A 12,337-nucleotide genomic window follows, 5' to 3' on the forward strand; every position below is an offset into this window, starting at 1 on the left:
AAATACAAAGACTAACAGAGATAAAAATGTCATGAACTTTTTGGCTACAGAAATCCATAAGCGGCTCAGATGTCGCTGATGTAATGTGTTTGGTCCCTTCATGCTATTAAAGACCTCATTTGCTTTACTTCTAAGGGTTTTTTTTTTTTCATGGGCTCCAATATACCATTTGTTCTGCCTTTTTTTTTTTTTTTTTTTTTTTTCTTAACATGCCTTGATCACTAAAGGATATCTCAAATGTTTCATTCTTTCAGATGAGGAGCAGTTCTATGAAGTAAATTCTGAATTCTATTACTGAAAAAAACTGGGAGCCTTGGAATTGGAAAGTTGAAAGCAAAACCTCAGTCGGCTTCTTTCACTTGAATTCAGTCATCTGTCACACGATAAGGAAGACCTGAATTCAGAGTTGAAATAAGGACAATTTGAGAAACACTGGCTTACTAGCCTACTTTCAGGTAGTATCTTCTCAAAAGTAACAGTAATCCCTTTATTTAGTGCATTATCCTTGAAAGAAAGAGCTGAAGAAAATGTAATTGTTTTCTGGGCAAAAAAAAAGTACTTATGTTCCTGTAGTTTTACTTATAATAATCATTTTGTTCTTTTGCCTGCTCTTTAGCGTTGATATTGTAGTTTAATTCAGGCATTGCTACTGTCATCAGAATTCAACAGTAAAATGTTTAAAGAGAATGGCGTAGAGTACAGGTAAATACTGATGTCACTAAGATCTGTCTACACAAGTCTTACACCATGGCCTCCTTGCAAACATGCCAGGGGCAGGCCTGTCAGTAGGCCCATGATTGCAAATGACTGCCAGCAATGGCAATCTGAGATGTGGACACCAGACCCCAGTGTGTTACTACTGCTTGGATGTGCCTTGCTACTTTCAAAGGGAAGCTGGTAGAATAAGGAAGATAGGAGTTGTGCTCAGGTGCCATGTCCAGCTCTGCTGTGGGCTTCCTGATGCCTTCCATTTCATGGCTCAATATTCACTGCTTGGCACAGGCAATAGAAAGGGGAGCCTACCTCATCCCTTTACTTTTCAAATCTTTTTTTCTGGGGCTCTTTCCAACAGACATAACAGTGCTCATAATAGATGTCTGAGATTACCTCTTATAAATGTCCTTGATTTTAGTGCAGGTCTGTATTGTGTGGTTTTAGTAAAATAGGGCTAAAAATGTCATCTTTAGTGTTTCTGAGTGAAAACATAATGTGCTGAGCTCAGAGATGCTGGATGTCATCAGCAGCAAGAAAATACTTCCAGACAGCAAATGGTCAGTCACTGTGAGCTGGAAGTGTATTGTAGAGCAATCCCGCCCTTCTCTTTGAAGAAATCAATATGTCTGTCACCCTGACCTAGTGACATTTTCTGTCTTTTTCATATTGAGCCCAGCATTTATGAAATATGAACATTATCTCTTTCAGTTTTGAAAGGTCTTTTAATACATCCAGGGACAAAAAAAAAAAAAAAAAAAAAAAAAAAAAAAATCATGTTATTCATAGTGGCATTTGTGCTTGTAAGTGCAGGAGAAAAAAACAACGGTATAATTCCAGCTATCAACACTACTTCAAGTAAATAAGAGAAAGACAGTGTTGTTTATGAAGCCTTTTGAATGGCAAACTGCTTTCTCAGCAATCAGAACTGCACACTGATGAAAATCAGATGCTTACATAATGCCATTATGAAAGGAGTGTGACAAAGAGCTGGGTTGATTAAGATACTCTTTGTGTGTTAGCACTGTGTTGTCCTTTCACTTTGAAGAAAACAGAGGCAAATTAACTGCTCGAAATGGGCCATTCTAAAACCACTCACTATAAGCACATCTCTGTACTCTGCTGACTTTTTGCCCATTGCTTTTTTTTTGTTATATATATATATATATATATATATACACACACACACACACATACATATATAATATATATATATATATATATATAAGTAATATATATATATATATATATAAAATGAGGTTCTTCACTGAGAACAGCAAGGATCAACCATCTCTTCTCAATGCTGTGTCTTAGGACAGCATTCATATCTCAGATGCTGTGCAGGGTGTCACATGGCTGCAATTAGAACACGGTCTTCTGCTAACATGCTTATGAAAAGGCAGCTTCTAATTTAAGACACGTGCTGTGCTTTACTGCACATCCTGACATACCAATTATTGCATTTGTTTATCACCTTGAAGTAGATGTTTTTAGATAGATCTATGTCAGGAATCAGGTTAGAATCTAATCTTTATTATTTTACTTAATTAGAACTGCAATAAGTAAATATGTTGTAGCCATCTAAGATTTATTTAAATATCAAAATAGTTTCACTTACTCTTCTCTATGTTCTTCCACTATTATTGTTTTGCAGAAATTCTCTGGCAGATATATTGAAAAGCAGATCAAATAGGAAAGGCAGAGCTTTTTTCTTCTATCCAATGACAGTGTAAGTATGCAGTGTGAATTTATTACATATCAGATACTGAATGATATCAATGAACTATTTGTGCACAGTCTAAAGACTGATGATGAAAATGGTAGAACAAACAAATTAGAGACAGTAATATGTATCTTCTTCTAACTACTTTTCAGGTCTGGATAACATGCATAAGCATTAAAGCTGATTCAAACAGATGTAATTATTTTGAGACTGGTTTTCTGCCTGTTTTTTTTTTATTGTAAAATAATTCTTGCCCTAGTATACAATAATGGGGAATGAATTCAAATAATGTTATCAGGGAGTCAGAATGAAGGCTTGTTAGCTGCTTTGTGATAAAATAGCAGAAACATGAAAAAAATAAATTTGGCAGTTGTGTGAATTGCTACATGTGCTGAATTAGGATAGTTAAAGGCAAGTCACAAGCAGGGGAGATGGTGAAGAAGAAAACATTGTTAATTTGTATTACTTCTTTTTCCTTCCTTCATGTTTCCCCTGATGTCAACAAAACAAGGAATGCAGAGTACTTTTACTGCAAACAAGCAACTAATGAAGTGCTGGCAACTGCCCCAAAGAAGGGAAGGAAACAGGAGGAAAAAAAGCAAAAGAGAAAAAAATGACTCAAAACGTAACATGCATTTATCCAAGTGTTTATACTATGCATTCGGTCAGTGATCAGTATTACTGTTATTTGCATCTTACCTGTAGGTTTAATCTGAGATTCTAGAGATGGCTGTTGAAAAAACATGTATTTAGAAATGAGAGCATGTTTCTAAAATAATGTGAGCATTTCAGACTGAGAGTTGGGAAGAAAAGCAGATCTAACATACCTCAGATTCTGTTTTTGGTTGTGTACTGATCTGATTTTGATTATGGACTGACTGCATGTGAGCAACAGTATATTTTAAATATCTGTTTATATACAAAATGTCTCACCGAATGTCAGAATTCAGATCCGTAGCAGAGCCAGAAATAGAAACCAGATCACCTGGGAAACCAGTTTATTTCCTTATCCTGAGATTAACTTATTATGTATAATGTGGTGATAATTTAGCTGAATGAAATCCTCTTCCACCTCCTCTCCTTTTAACTACTTGGTGATATTAATTGTATTTCCACATTATGAGACCTCATGTATTTATTCCAGTATATTAACAGTCTTCCCAGAGAATTTAATCTCTGCCCACAGGACATCTCCTTGTAAAATAGTGCCCCTAAAAAAAAGTACTATGAATCACAGAATCACAGAATCGTAGAGGTTGGAAGGGACCTCCAGAAATGGTCAAGTCCAACCCCCCTGCCAAAGCAGGTTCCCTACACCAGGTCACACAGTTAGGCATCCAGGTGGGTCTTGAATATCTCCAGAGAAGGAGACTCCACAACCCCACTGGGCAGCCTGTTCCAGTGCTCTGCCACCCTCACCGAAAAGTTCTTGTGCACATTCGTGTGGAACTTCCTATGCTCCAATTTCTGTCCATTTCCCCTTGCCTTGTCTCCATACACTGCTGAAAAGAGTCTGGCATCCCCACTTTGCCCCCCACGCCTCCAATAGACCTGGATCAGGCCCCCTCTCAGTAATCTTTTCTCAAGGCTAAACAGACCCAGTTCACTCAGCCTTTCTTTTTGTACTGGGGAGCCCAGAACTCCACCCATCCACCCAGCCAGTCACAACATCATAGAAGGCTACCAGGTTGGTTGAGCACGACCTCCCTTTGGTGAACCCATGCTGACTACTCCTGATAACCCCCTTTTCTTCTAATTATCTGGAGAAGGAGGTTATCAGGAGTAGTCAGCAATAGCAAATAGAGAGACCTTGGTAGCAGCTGTGTCCTGTTATGTCAGATGCATCATCTAACTCATAATGCCAGTTAAAATAAACAAACAAACAAACAAACAAACAAACAAATAAATAAATAAATAAATCACTGATATGAGTTACTTTACATCTTTGAATGTACTGCTATTGTAAGTGAAACTTAGATGGAAGACAGTCAAAGTCAAAAGTAAGGACATTCCACCTTTGTCTAAACTTTCTTCTAGTAAAATCACAGATCTAATTTAATTGGGACATTTTAATGTATCATATTTCCCCTTTTTGCATTTAATGAAATATTGAAGCTTTGCTTTTTTATGTGAAATAGACAACATGTTCAGTAGTGGGTGCCTTTTGACACAAGGTACTACTGTCTGTAGCTACTTCTTTTGGTATGCTACTGACAGATATAAATATTTTCATGTCTATAACATGGATGGAAACTCAGGCACTGACTACCTGAAGTATACTGGAAAATGAATAAACAAAGTGTTTCTATGAATGTTGCCTGGAAGTGGGAGGTAATAAAGTAGCAAGAGCATAGCAAAAATTCTACTTTCACATTCCTTCTGCAGCACTGCTTTCCTTCCAGCTGGGCCTTGAGAGAAACCCTGGAAGGGTACAGCTCAAAGACTGGGGACCAGCTCTGCTGTGTTGCAGAGACAAGTTAGCCAAATACACGGCCTGAACTGCTTAAAAACAAGAAAATGACTGGCACCAAACTTAAATCCTATTTGTTGTCATTCTTTAAAGCTGAGTATCTCTGTTGGAGCTGAGACGTGGGCAGGAAGAGAGATGTCATGACTAAAGCTTTTATTGTACATGAATTTCTAATGTTTCCAGACTTCCATTTGCTTTCCATTTCAAAAACCAAGAAATCATATTTTGATTGAAATTTCACTTTGACAAATGATATTGAACATACACAAAAAGGTTTCCTTTAAATTCAGTTGGTGCCTGAATAACCTGCTTCAGTATTGTGCTTTGTGAACCAAGGAAGTACCATATAAATTGAGATTATAGAAGATATTTTACAGTAGTCTATAAGAATTATACTTCCTGACTTCATTTGTTTGCAGACTATAGCCTGTCACTTATGCATTTTATCATGATGCTGCTGTCATTGATATGGCAATGACTGCTAGGAATTTTTGGCTGTACCTTAAGGTTAGCTTTTACCCTAAAATTGATCCTTTATTTATTTGTATGATTATATAATAATAATAATAATAATAATAATAATAATAATAATAATAATAATAATAATAATAATAATAAAGATAGTCATAAAGTGGGTTCTATTTTTTAATGTGCTTTTCTATTCTTATTACTATCTCTGTACTCGAAGTGAGTCTATAGAAGGAGTTGCTGCTGTTGCAGTGCTGCGATAGCTCAGCATCCAGAGACAGAAATGAGAACTGACAGTGACGCAAGATGAGTCCATTCCCATCCCAGCAGCTCCAATTGTTACAGGAGGCACCACATTTATTTGTTCAGGCTGTGACAGGAATGAGTAATGGGACAAGGGCAACTCCATTTTCTTACAATGTTATGGTTTGAAATGTTTTCAGACCTGAAAATCTGCAACAACAGCTGGTTTATAACACTTTTTCTACCTTTCTCTCTTTTTAACCAAAGTCATCCCTGGGGGGAAAACTAAATATATTTTTCTGTATGGCTCCATCCTTTCTCAAGAATTTCAAATTCTTGAAAAAATAGTGAATCTGACAGAGAGTGTACAGAGAAGACACCAAGGACATGGAAGTCATTTAGAAACAATGTGTAAAGCTCCCCGATCTTCTCACAAATGTAACATCGGCAGGAAAACTTATTTGTGCTAAGAATAGTAAGAAGTTGGATTGAAATGATCCCATTCTTGTCTATCATGTATTATAAGGATTGTGTGTCTGCATCATCTCCAAATTGTTAAGTTGAATTTTAGGAATTTCCTTGAGTGGTCACATCTTTGGAACAAATTTATGTTTATAGTTACAGATACGTCTACTGTGCTTAGATCCTTTTTTCCTTGACCACTATCATGGCACATGTCAATAGCTAGAGACAGAGTCCTATCCCCATACCTCAGCTCTCTCGCCTTCACAGATAGGTTTTCTGTACTCTTCTTTCAAAAGCATTACATTTAAAAGCCAATGAAAATACCTATGATAATAAGCATACATGCCTCGGGCATCATAGTTTTAAAATGTCATGCTTACATAGACAGCATTGTTTGTTAGAAGTCAGCAGTCTCAATAACCCATTATAACATTGTTTACTCAAGGCACACAATAAGTTCTAATTTCATCTCCCAGCCAAATACTCCTTTGCTTAAACCCACATTACCCCATAATGAATTCAGGCTGCCATTCACCTCACAGGCATTGTTTCTGCACACATTTTTTTATGATATAAATTTATACCTCTTGCCAGCCTTGAAACAAAACCATCCTGTGAAACAAAAGGCACAATCACTTTATGACATTGGTCTGCAATTAATAAACTTTTAATTAACTTGTTCCTTTTGCAAGGGTTCAGTAGTTAGGATCAAGAGAGAAAGTAAATGTTGTGCCTTGAGATACTGAGTGGTAGTGAGACACTGGAGTAGCCACATTTTGAGAAAAGCAAATACTGTTCTTGTAACAACACACCCTGAAGGACCAGAGAACCTCAGGATTCACAGCATTGCAGAATATCCTGAATTAGAAGGAACTCAAAAGAATTTTTAACTCCAACACCTGGCTCCATACAGGACTGCCCTAAATTCAAACATTATGTCTGAGAGCACTGTCCAATTACTCCTTGAACTCTGGCAGCTTGGGGCATTATGCACTGCCCTGGGGATCCTCTGCCAGTGCCCACCACCCTCTGCTGAAGAGCTGTTTCCACCCGACCTGCCGCTCCCTTGACTCTACGCCGTTCCCTCCAGCCCTGTCACTGTCACACAGAGCAGAGCTCAGTGCTGCCCCTCCTCTCCCTGTGAGGAGTTGCAGCCGCCATCAGGCCTCCATCAGCTCCTCTGCTCTGCGCTGAGCAGACCCAGGGCCCTCAGCCACTTCTCGTATGTCTTGCCCTCTAGACCTTTCCTCATCTTTCTCATGTTGTAGCACCCAAAACGGCACCCAGTGCTTGAGGTGAGGCTGCACCAGTGCAGAGCAGAGTGGGACAACCAATTACCTTGACTGGCTAGCAGTGCTTTATTGTAAGGTGGAGTGAATTGTGTGGACTAATTTTGTTAAAGGAGTTGCATATACCATGTTTTTTTTTTCACATCAAGGGAAATAAAATGGAAAACTAGAATTTAATCAGTTGAGTTGCTTTCTGTCCTCCCCTTTCTTATTTTTAGGATAAAATTTTAGGACTCTTATTCAGCAAGAGCCATTTTTACACTCCTGATAATTTGGATTGTTGTCTGGAGCTGTTTTTCATTTGCATCATCCTATTTATGGATATTAAATAAATACCAGGTCATGAATTTTTGCAAACTTCATCATGGCTTATATCTGCAGATAGTTCGTAGTTTCATCATTTTTATAACTACATTTTTAGTTTGCTAAGTGTCAGATGAAATATTTTGAGGTTTATTTATTTTATTATGTTGCATAAAATATTATTTTCCCTCCTTCTGAGGAAATTGGAAAGGCAGAGAAAAGTCTGTTCTCAAACTCAGCTGGATCCTGCAGAGAGAGAAGCAGTTAAGAGACTGCACATGGTGCTCCTTGAGGACATGACAGCTGGTCATTTAAATCATGGATGACTTCTTGGGAATGATTCACAATTATGTTTTAGGAGCATGCTTGCCTACTATTTTCTTGTAGAAGGACATCTTTGCCTGTTTTGGACAGTCTCTGTTATTTGCATCATTTTTCATCTCTGGTACAAGTTAGTTCTGAGCGTAACAAAGAAGTGTCTTGTAAAGCTTTTGTGATTTTCAAGCAAAACAAAATGAAGCACATAACAGAGAACTCCATGCTGGAGTGTTTTCACATACCAGTAGTGGCACTGTGACTACCCTTCCTCTTAGCCCATTGGACATGCTACAATTGCTGCTTTTGCACAGTCTACAGCTTTCAGTACATTCTCCATTAGTTTTCTTTAAAAGAATAACAGTGAACATCCTTACAAGCATAACCAGTTCTCAGCAATATTTCCTCTTCTATTCGTGATGAAAAGTCATTTAGAAAGTCACCAATCATTTCCAAACATGAAAGAATTGGAAGCTGTTCTCTGTAATGTTTGAAGACCTCTACTCTTGAGCACATCCTTAGAACATCCTCTGTTCTTCAAGTAGTCCAGAAAGTGGGGTATGTTGAAGGCAGTATATATCAATTGCTTATGATTCACTAAGACAGGAATGTGTTTGCTTAAATTTAGGGGTGATGGGTGATCTGGCATTCTCTTTTTGAGCTGAACTTTTTTATTGCAGAAAACTGAAATGGGGCTTTATGCATCAGAGTATGAAAATAAATAGAAGCTGGGAGAGCATGCATATAATTCACGCTGTGGTTCACCAATTTTGAAAAGCTATTTCTTTACTCATTGAATTTTAGGTGGATATGATGTCAATGTGTCAATTTCAGAAACAATACTCAGGATAATAAGAAGTTAAAAAAGACTAAATTGTCACAGTGCTGGACTGATCTTGATTTTTTTCCATAAAGCATCAACATAATTCCCCAATCTGGCAGAGGGATGAATACATAGCTCTATGTCACAGCTCACTGGGTGGGGTCTCTTGAAAAAAAACACATCTCCTGGCAGTGATTTTCAAAGACATTTCACATTTTATTTCTGTGAAATCAAGAAATCACACATCAGCCATCACATTGTCAGGTATCAAGAGCAAATCCATGTCTGGCTGACGTCACAAGGTCTGTCCTGTAGTTTTATTACTGCCACTAGTTTTATTACAGGGAGGCCATCGGTAAAAGGGCAGAAGATGACTGATTTGAAGATGTGTGAGCTAAGCCTACCAGAGAACAGTTTTCTTAAGAATGGTAATAGTATCAAACAACTTCTAGCATAAGGTTATGATCCATGTCATTGCATGCTACTTGAAGGCCTACAGATGTTTTCTTAAAAGAGCAGGACAAAAACCAAAAGCAATAACTATATAAAAAATATAGCAAGAAGAAATGTCTCAGGAAAAGTACTTGTTAACAACAAGAAGAAAAAAAAAAAGAAATAGACATGAGGAAGGTATAAGACATGCTACTGGAATACCAGGTACATGATAATGAGGAATTCCTAATAGTTTTCACATATGTGAATGGATGGAAACTGTGAAGGCAGAACTGGATTCGGAAAATATGAATAGTCCATAACTGTTCTGAAGCATTAGACGTGTCTCATTTTTCCTGACACCAGAATTCTTCATGATATTATTACCTGTTAGATATTCATCCTACTCTTGTTTGTTTGGCTTTTTGTAAGACTCAACCAATCCTTCACCGTTTGGTGGCCAAACTTTTGCATGTACAAATTAACAGAAGAATACATATGCTTTATATACCTATGTGTTTATTCTTGAAATATACATGGAATATACTTTAAAATATATAACCACACATGCTACCATTACAAGAAAACATCACATATTATAAGCTTCTTTATGTAATTTCTGATTTTAAAATCAATTTTAAAAAATGTTTCTTTCAACAGTAATGTATCACTGCTCTTGTTATACACACATGTATGAACAACCCAAGGGTAAGCAGGACAGAAAAGTTTGAGGATAATTTGTTTTCCACTGTGAACCCTTAAAATATCCTGTAGGAGATCCAAACTGATCATGAAGTGCCAACCTTGTCATCACTGAAGATGATGATGGTTCAGACAAAAATTTTGCTGTGCAAAGATCAGTGCAACATGATGTTTTATAGTAGCTTAATTTAAAAGAGCCCTGAAGCTGTTTTAAATTTATTCCAAAATATCTCTGGATGCCCTTGAGAGTGAAAAAAATGGGAAATGGATAGGAATTCACATTGGAAAGAAATAGCAATAAGCCACTGCCTGGTGGAAAATTCAATCTGGCATATCAGAATCTGTCTTTAGTTCTCTGCACAGAGTCTCCTAGCACTGGGTAGGAGAAACTGAGGGTTAGAATGAGCCCCCAGAATGGGCATCTTATAGAGAAATTAGAGTCTCTTTTGCAGGGGCTACAAATGTAAAGTTTTGCAAAATGCTCAGTGGAGAGCAATCTGGCCAACAACTTGTCAGAAGAAGAAATGTCAAAAGCAGTGAAAAGATCTGTGCTGAATCCACATTTTAATTAGCTGTTCAGAAAACAACAGTGACTAAAAAAGAATACTGCTGTATACTAAATGCTTACTAAGCCCTCAATATTTTTTAAAGGGTGCTGCTTTAATGGTGGAATTAAATTCACACAAGTGCCCAAAACATCCATAGAAACACTTCCTGAAACTGTAAAGCCTGTGCTTAAAGCATTCAGAGCAAAGAGCTTCATTTAACCATACCATGAAAGATGTCTCTGTGGCCAGGAAAGTTTGAATTCATCACTTAGTCCTGGAAGGATATCTGTCAAAAGTCTAGACTCCCACTGTAGTGGAAGGAAAGAAAAAGACATTTCTAGGACATGATTTCTCTCATCCAAAAGTGGGGATCTATGATAGGTCAGATTAGTCATTCTGTTCAAGTACCAATTTCTCTCAATTTTCTATAAAAGGAGCTCAAAAGGAGGCATCTGAATCATAGATACTGAAGCTTTCATGAGATCAGTCTCACCATGTCTGCCTTGGCAAGTCATGTAATTTCAGTGGGAATGTTTGTAAATATATCTGAGAGGAATTTTAGGATAACAGCACTGAAGATAGTGATGCACTCAGGTACTGAGGTAATCAAGCTAGTAGTAGTCTTATGAACAAAATTAAAGAATGATTTGCTTTAACTTAATAGCCTGGATATATTTCATGATGTAGCCTATTGAAACATACTAAAAAAATCAATGTTGTGTTCAGTTATTTTCTTGAGTAAGAATACAAGGGTATGAAAAAATTTTGATTTCCAGATCTAAACTTCTGAACTCCCAATTGACAGAAACAAACAAATCTAGAGCTGAAAATTAAGCCATAAGATCTTGTCTACAATAGGTTTTTCACTGAAATAAAACAAAAATGAACTCTGCGCCCCCCAAAAAATATTCATGAATTGTAGCCACATGCACAACTTTCCTGACTCAGCTTGGTTTGATTTCAGGTCCTTCATATTATTTCCTTAAGCTTTTCATAGTTTGATTTCCTTTCTCCTGCCGGAAGGAAGGAAGGAAGGAAGGAAGGAAGGAAGGAAGGAAGGAAGGAAGGAAGGAAGGAAAAAGACATTCTTCCAAAAGAAAAAGAAAAAAGGAAAAAGGCATTCTTGTTCGGTCTGTAATGTGAGATTTGTTTAATTTATTACATCAACAGACACTCCAAAGTGTACCTTGTCCACAGATTGTTGGCCTAAACCACTGACAAAGCATTTTCCTCTTGATTTTTCTGCTTCAAGACTGGTGACTTTTTTTGTTCCATGGATCTACCCATGTACAACAGCTCCTATAATAGCAAAGAATGTTGTAGTGTTATTCTGAGATCTCAAGATTTCTTTGTGACTACTGATTCTGGGATGACCTGAGCTATGCCTCCCCCTTGCCTCAGGCATGTACTGCTCTTGTGTCACCCTATTAGACGCTGCCTAGAGCTGGGTGTTTAATTGTAGGCATGTAGGTTTTGGTATTTCTCTGTGGATCTCTGCATGGAGGATGCAAAGCTACAAAAGATTATGTTCTATTGTGTGAGATGGGTTGGTGGTTGCCCAAGGCCGTATTTCAAGCAGACAATGTGAACACATATCAAACCATGATGAATTTCATATCTCTCAGAGGTTCTCTGGCTGAAAAATGGTTTTCAGACAGCAGCTAGTAAAAGTTGTAGACTGTAAATCTCTCAATATAAATCACTTGTGGGAAGTGTTAAAAGATGTAGTTGGAAACAACAGTAATTCATCTGAGGTAATTGAATTAGTTCATAAATTTAAAAAGAAAAAAGAAAAAAGAAAACTTCAAGACCCATATTGATTATTTTTTTTTTCCTCTTTAGATA

General features: G+C 37.3%; 1 long non-coding RNA gene across 3 annotated transcripts in view; it reads left to right on the plus strand.

Moving 5' to 3' along the window:
• Positions 1-12,337, plus strand: part of LOC107311508 — a 35,392-nt gene that overhangs the window by 12,469 nt on the left and 10,586 nt on the right. For 2 of the 3 annotated variants that reach the window (XR_001554105.2, XR_004306786.1), the window contains exons 2-3: positions 255-455; positions 2,366-2,440. This is a non-coding gene — a long non-coding RNA (uncharacterized LOC107311508). Of the gene's footprint in view, positions 1-254; positions 456-2,365; positions 2,441-2,945; positions 3,745-12,337 lie in introns of those variants that run through there. The other variant, XR_001554103.2, reaches the window with a different exon arrangement.

Source organism: Coturnix japonica, chromosome 1 (genome assembly GCF_001577835.2).
Source record: "Coturnix japonica isolate 7356 chromosome 1, Coturnix japonica 2.1, whole genome shotgun sequence".
In the NCBI taxonomy this organism is placed as follows: domain Eukaryota; kingdom Metazoa; phylum Chordata; class Aves; order Galliformes; family Phasianidae; genus Coturnix; species Coturnix japonica.